This window comes from Augochlora pura, chromosome 6 (assembly GCF_028453695.1).
Source record: "Augochlora pura isolate Apur16 chromosome 6, APUR_v2.2.1, whole genome shotgun sequence".
Taxonomy (NCBI): domain Eukaryota; kingdom Metazoa; phylum Arthropoda; class Insecta; order Hymenoptera; family Halictidae; genus Augochlora; species Augochlora pura.
The window spans coordinates 22,372,792-22,379,873 of record NC_135777.1 but is presented as its reverse complement, the minus strand read 5'-3'; positions in this window follow the sequence as shown (position 1 = coordinate 22,379,873).

Genomic DNA, 7,082 nt, shown 5'->3' with positions numbered 1-7,082 from the left:
GACTACGCTTTAAGAAGAAATAATGTATAAAAATTTTTTCTAAAAACTTTTTTATAATACCAAAAAATTGTAAAGTAAAAAAAATCAGAAAACAGACACTTTGTCCTCGCTTTGTATTTGTTTTCGATTCATTGAAATGAATAAAAGGAAGCAGACGGTCAACAAGGTAAGTGAATCGGTGGAAGCGCAGTATATCGAATTATCCGTATCGATGGATCGATCTTTATCCACGGCTGGCCGGAGGCGAGGCGATTCGAGAGAGGCGAAACAAACAGGACGACAACGGGACGGGACGGACGGATTCAAGGCGTCGCGAGAGGCCGTGGTGTCGCGAGCAAGCCGCACATAAAAGCCCGGCTCGGAACGACTCCACTTTTCGTCGATTCGAAACCAGTCTGCGGAGCAGGTTGATCAACCGGACGACGGGTATTTTCGCGGATGAAAAATCGTGCCCGGTTTTCGAGCCTCCGAGGAAACGATGCTCCCATCTCGTGGAGCACCGCGCCTCGGTGCGCTGTGGTCCGATTTCAAGAATTCAGTAACGTTTGAGCAAAAAGGCAACTTAGCTAAAGTGATGTTTATTCCATTTTTATTGCTTGAGGAAAGTTTGTGGACCGTCGAAATTAAATTCAATAAATGGTTTGGGAATTGTGGTATTTAGGGTCGAGCATTTTATGTTCAATTTTCAATGTTCAATATTCAATATTCAGTGTTCAATATTGAATACTCAATATTCAATATTTAATATTCAATATTTAATATTTGATACCATCCATTCAATATTGAATATTCAATATTTGATATTAGCTATTGAATATTTAATATTTAATACCAGTTATTCAATATTCAATATTTAATATCCAATTTTCAGTACTCAATATTTAATATCCAATTTTCAGTACTCAATATTTCATATTTACTACTCAATATTCAATATTGAATGTTTAATATTCAATGTACAATACTTAATATTCAACATTCACTCTATTATCTAGCAATCTTAAAAAATAATTAATTATCCTTAGCTACAAATCACAATCCTCTAACCTATTTTTACTAACAATTCCATCTGCGATATCTCTACTAATTAAAAAATTCTACCAACTACAACTCACCCAATTCTTGAAACCAAGTTACTGTATAATACTTTGCGTCGAGCAGTTTCGCCTGAATCTGGGCGTGGATTCGCAGGCGAATAAGTCACGGTGCTCGCGCCGTGTCCTCGACGCTGATCGGTCACGTAATGACGACGGGTATTTAGAGAATCCGATCGTCTAATGCTGTCAGCGCGTGGAAACGTTTAAAGATACGCATTCTTCGTCAGCGGTTCACAACGCGACGTCGCTCGCTCGCTTGCTCGCGCGAAAGAAATCCACCGGGCGAACACTAATTACATCTAATTACGTTCATTAACATTTCAGAGCCGCTCCCGAAAATCCTGACATCCTCCAGACGTAATCCGCCCTAATTTGATTCTTCTGTCACGAGCGAATTCGCCGGATCCAATTACCGGCGTGCGAGCTCTCCTTGGATCTGCGCCGAGACGAGCGCGAGAACGCGCGCTGATTCAATAAAAATCTATTTGTTTTTTAGCGGCAGCTTGTCGTTCGACCATCAATTTGTATGAACAGATCGGAGTGCTTTGCATTTTAATGTAATAATATTGTAAAACGTTTAGTGACAGTGAGATAAGTGTGAAGAAGAGTAAGGAGACACAGGATGCAATGTGGGCTTTTTAATATTATTTAATATTGCTATTTTGTATGGAGGAAAATGGAGAGAAATTATTGGTAGGATTATTAAGCTGTTTGGATGTTTATTTATTTATTTATTTATTGCAAGCGTGATCAAGTCTCATTATCGTCTTTTTAATTTCTTCACAATTTTATTAACCAATCATCTTGTTTCATAATATTGCTTAAAAATGCATAAAATCCAAAGCCTACTCATTAGTAGAATTAAAAATAGATTACATAATACCTACCTTAGATGCATCGTGTCACAATTCTTTGCCATTAATTGGCATATCAAATTATTAACATTGTATTTATTGCTCCATAAATAATTCAGATAAGAACACAATCTCTTATCTTCTTCAACGCAGCCATATTGGATGAACAAAGTATCTCCTACGATTACAACCATGACTTTGACAAAACCCTCGATCAAATCAATCCCCTAAACGACGAACGCTTTATCAAGCTTCCGCGAACCTAACCTAGTCATAGTTATTTCAGCAGTCGTCAGAAGAGCAAAGCGAAGGACAGAGGGTGTTCGTATGAATAACTCCTTCGTGCCTCGTTCCGCCGATACGGTTCGCCGAGTTCATTGATCTTGAATCTCATTGACAGCGCGCGGGAAGGATGACGGGGGGGAGTCCGCGCCGGCATTTGATCACTCGATGATCGTTCCAGGCCGGCGCGGACTGAATGAGCAGGCATCGAAAGAATGAATGGGGAGGAAGTCGCGCGCGCTCGCGCGAGCGGCAGAAAAGGGGTTTTCGCGGGGCCGGCTGAAACGAGAGGCGAGGAGCGCCGAGGCTTTGGGAACCCCTGCGCTCTATCGCGAGGGGTGTAATCAAGGCACGGGGCTGCCGGTAGACGCATATCAATGAGGATCCGACGTGCCGAGGTGTCCTCGATCGCTGGATCGCGCGCGCGAATAGTAACAGCCTGGCATCGGAAGTTCGCACAGTGGTCCGGATTGACGTAAGCTGTGCCATTGCCCTATAACTCTTCATTCGTGAAAGGCACAAACGCGACACTTGGATCGATCAATGAAATAATGTCAGGTTAAGGATTAATTAAAAAAAAGTACATTAATTTTATTACTGTTATTATTATCATTATCGTTATTAGTATTGTAATTATAATTACAAGTACATATTTTGTAGTCTTAAACTTTTGTCAATGGAAATGTAACATAGATTTACATTTTTGTTATATATTCTAACTAATAAGTTCAAAACCGAACATAAATGTTTTTGTAACTGTTTAAATAAACAAGTAGACGATTATAGTTAAAGATAGAACATGATAGCTTATATTATTTATGAAATATTAATAATTCCTTTCTTTTTTCCTTCTCGTCTTAAATTTTTCTCCGCCACTGTATATTCAATGTACAGATCGATATCTGATAGTTCATTTTTTGGATAAAACGTCACACCTTACGCTAATCCGGACCGCCGCGGCTCGTCCCGGTTGCGCGGAGGTGGGAGAAGAAGAAGTAACCGTTCTCGAGCTATTTTTATGGCACTTAGACTTTCCGACCGGCAACATGCTGGAGCACTCGACGAACACTTGTGCGCGCATTCCGTTACGTTTACGCAACGGCGCGCGGGGCGTCGCGTCGCGTCGCGCGAGGCGCCCGGACGCGCGCGCGAGCGCGGCGCAGGACACTCGAGGCGGTAAGGCCACTTCACCGGTCTTCCGCGACTAGGATCAAGTGGAGACGCCTTTCAAGGGCCAAAACGCGCTCTACCAGACGCGCCACGGTCTCCCATGGCCGGATACAGTTGTTCGAGTTAATGTTCGGGCTGCTTGTAAAACGAAGGAAATTTTCCTTTTTTTCCACTGTTGAAGTGGTCTGAACGATTGGAACTTTGGATGCTGGAGGAAGTGGTATACTTGACAGTTTAGTGCAGTGTACTAGATAATATGTATATTAATATATTAGGTTTTATGGTATAATGTAGTACGTTGTAGTACATTAGAAATTGATTCTTGCGACAGATAACAATAGTTTCACTATTTAACCATTCTTGAAATCTAAATTTGTATAAAAATGATTTTCAAACATGATAGAACAATCTTAGAGTCACCACTAGAGTGCAAAGGGTTAAATTGTACTATTAACTGTACCGTTGTTCTGGTAATCTTAGTGACATGCACTATATCGCGTTACTCTCGCGATATAACGAATTTTCATCGCGATACCCTCGCGATATATCGAATTTTCGTCGCGATACCCTCAAACATCATAGTTCCCCAGTTCCTACACAGCGCTAAAAGAACTCGCGTCGCGGCCTAATATTTATCTCCTCTACGCCTAGGAATGGCGCGACGCGGCGCTACTCATTTGCAGTTTCCGCGAGCTCGACGCTCTCTTCTCGCGCCGGCCCGCGTTTCCCCGGCCTTTTTATTGGCCGTGGAAATGAAACGGTCAAAGGGAGGCGACAGCGCGCCAGGCTGAACGGAACGTCACGGTTGCGCGAGACAGCCGAGTAGTGCACGATATTAATTTAAATTCCGGAGCTAAAAGGGCAAACAACGCGATGGAAACGGGTGACGCGCGGTTGATAGGTGAGCGCGCAGAGTCGGAGAGAGAGAGAGAGAGAGAGAGAGAGTCCGTTCGTCCGCCGGGGGAGAAAAAAAGCTCCCGGGGGAAACGTGACTCAGTTTCTCACGCCGCGGCGGGTTCCCGAGGGTTCCCAGCCTGTGTTGGATACCTAAACGAACCGGAGAAGGAGAAGAGGGCTTTCTACGGTGATTGCCGCGCGCCTGTTAGAAAATTAGGGCCGCGGGACGCTTAGAGCAGCGATGTTCTTGCTACGTTCACGTAGGTCCTACAGCGCTCGCATTAGCGGCAAGAAAACCTGGCTCGAAGTGTCTGGGAAAGGCCTTTGTTGCTTCACTGTATGTTGGAGAGGTCGGCGGATTATAGTAAAATGTGAAAGTAATTTTTCTAATTTTTTTAATGGGACTCGATTATACTATTATCTAGTGTATTATTTTATGTTAAATTGTCGAGGGTGCTGGTTCTTCTACCATCTAAAAAATTCTATTATATTATATACTACAGTGTAGTAGGTACATTAGTAAGTATATTAGCATATTGTAGAAATATACTTTATACTATTTTATATTTTACGATTTATTTATCAATTAATGTTCCCCGGATTTACAAAGTATACTTCCATATTAACTTTAAACAATAAATATCGTCTATTGATTTAGCATTGAAATAAAGGAAGGAATTTATGAGACAGTCTATTATTTTCGTCGTCGATCGTTCTTCGTGATGCGCAACATGGCGGACGATGCTCGTGGATGCGGCAACTCGGAGGATCCGGCTATTCGGAGCATTGAAATGTCATCAGTCGCGGTGATTATTCACCAGCGGAGCATTCCTCGCGAGTGACGGCGATCGGTGGATCTGCTCTTTCGAAAAATCGGATACAGTATGCGCCGGCGGCCTACGTTGCCTGCGCCTAGCCACGAGCATCATCCTTTCAGCCGATGCTGTGTTCACAACAAATTCAGAAGAATTCAGTTCCAGCAGAGAAATGGATCGCTACGAGTCTGTTTCATTGTTATACGTACTATAATCAATAATTACGTGTAATATATGAAACGTTTAGTAATGAGTTTTAGTAATATATCAATTTTTGGTAATAAATCAATTTTTAGTAATATATCAAATAGCTACTATAGTGTAATTACTACAGTGAAAAGGGTTAAAAATCGTCACAATTTTAGATCTAATGGCTCTAAAAAATCGTTTCATTTTGCGAAACTTTGTATTTTCTAAATAATCAAAAATCGTCCCTATTGCAAACATTTAAACAAAGTACCGTCACCCAAGAAAGAGCTTCAACCGGTCCAACCCAGAAATCTTCGAAAATCTCCATAAAACGGATCCAACAAAGGCGCTTCACGGATCCGTCAGTGTCCACCTTGCGAGACTCTCGCCTTCCCTCGACAAGACTACAACAGACCACGAATGTACAGCGGCTGCGGTCAAGTACGCATTAAAGGAGTCAAAACCGACCTGCCGCATCCGGCGAGGCGAACGTCCACTGGGAGAGGCGATACCATAGAAAAACGTGAGAACTCTCGAGTTTCCTGCGGCAGCTGTAGGCGGGCATCGTGGAAGAGTTGGGTGAAAGATCCTCGAAGCAGCAGGCACCTGGCCGGGGGACCTGTCCACCGCAGTTAGGCGCTGTCTGCGAGGAATCAACCGGACAAAAAAACCGGCGGAAAAGCTCGAGTGTCGAGAGTGTGGGCGGAGACGTCGACGCACAATCGATCGCGCGACAATCTGTCGCGCGGAGCTAACGAACCACCATCGAATCCGTGAATCGAACGGTCGGATCGGGTGGAACACGTTGCTCTCTTCCCACGGGGCGAACGCGAAATTTGTTGAGCCCTTTGGAGCTTCTCTTAGAAATTAGGATAGTGAGGGAAACAGTTTCGATTGGTCGATGTAGTCGAGATTTAATTTCCAAATGTGGTTTTAAGATAAATTGTACTGGACGGTGGAAAAATGTTAAGTTAATTCTATGCACTATTTGTCGGTGAAAGAAGTGTTTGTTAATCTTGAAATTGTTAGAAAATATACTGTTTATAATGAGATGTAATATAGTGTTAAAATAGCCTTCACTGTGATATATTGGATTATAATAAAATGTAATAAAATATTAAAGTACCTTATACACTAATCTATTAAATTGTAATAAAATTTAATAAAATATTGAAATACTCTACACTATGATATCTTCCAGGTTTGTAATACAAATTGCCACTATTAACACAATGTTTCAAGCATTATCCAACAAGCACCGTTCCTAACAAAAATTAAACAATATTCACCCGTCTCCAGACCTCTCAAAAAAAGTTTCTAAAAAAAGAAAAATTCTCAAAAAGAACAAATTATCGTCAAAAAAGTTCCACAATGAAAAACCTCAAGCAACCATTCTTTGCGCCGATAGATAATGCGTTGAGATAAGCCATAATAGCGATCTGAAGCTACAAAGCGGCATTGTCCGTCGAGCGGCCGTAAGAACCGCGCCAGATAATTTTCGCGTGTTCCTCGGATAAATCGAGCGCATCCATCAAGGGAGTCCCGTTAAAGCGTTCGAACGATGACGCGATAAGTCAGAGACAATTCCGCGCGGTGCGGCGAGCGTCGCCGGAGCCGTCGAAGGATGCGGCGCGATAAGCGCGTTACGTCGTGAAAAAGCTCCGGCTAAAGCGACGCTCTCAGCCGTAGAAAAGACGGCGGGGAGTGGCGTGCACGCGTGACTGGTATCGACATCTCGAAATTGCGACGTTCGACGTGTCCATTGTCATCCGTCTCCT